Genomic DNA, 714 nt, shown 5'->3' on the forward strand with positions numbered 1-714 from the left:
TAGGATAAGCTCTTGACTGGTGAGTTCAATCCCCGGTTCCGCCAAAAAATAAAATAAAATAAAAAATAATCCTTAACTCTTAGTGAGGCTCCCCCGCGTCCACGAACCGCGAGCGGCCAGCAGGCGGCAGGGCCCGACCGCGCCCGGCTTGGGCAGGGCGGGGACGCAGCCCAAATCCAGAGCGCGAATTCTCTAAGCCGAGGTCCAGCCCACGGAGGTGAGGCGGTCCGGAGCCGCGAGCCCGGCTCTGCCCGAAATCCCCGGCGTCGTGGGGCGGTGCTGGGAACGCGCGTCCTCCGCCACCTGCCTCCTTCCAGGGTTGTCTCCGCGACGAGGCGGCGTGGCACCTGCCGCCCCAGCTGCCCGTCGGTGGGCTCCGGGGGAGACCCTCTGCTCCCCACCCGGGGCTCCTGCGCACCACGGGGCCGCAGCCCCCCATTCTGCCCCTGCACTGGCTGGTTTTGAGCAAAGGTGTTAATTTCTCTGAATTTCACTTACTTTTCGACAAATTGACTTAAGCCCATCTCCAGCACTGCCAGAAAAGTTAAAATAAAATAAATAAAAACTAAACAGAAGTACTAGTAGTCCCTGCTTTCCACAGGTAGCCTCAGTAACCCTCCCTGTCTCACCGTTTCCTCTCTACCTGAACATTGCCATCAGCATACTAAAAAATAGCCACTATGTTCCCAATATTTTTTTGTTTTTATTTTTTAT

Source organism: Octodon degus, unplaced genomic scaffold (assembly GCF_000260255.1).
Source record: "Octodon degus isolate 3935 unplaced genomic scaffold, OctDeg1.0 scaffold00029, whole genome shotgun sequence".
NCBI lineage: Eukaryota > Metazoa > Chordata > Mammalia > Rodentia > Octodontidae > Octodon > Octodon degus.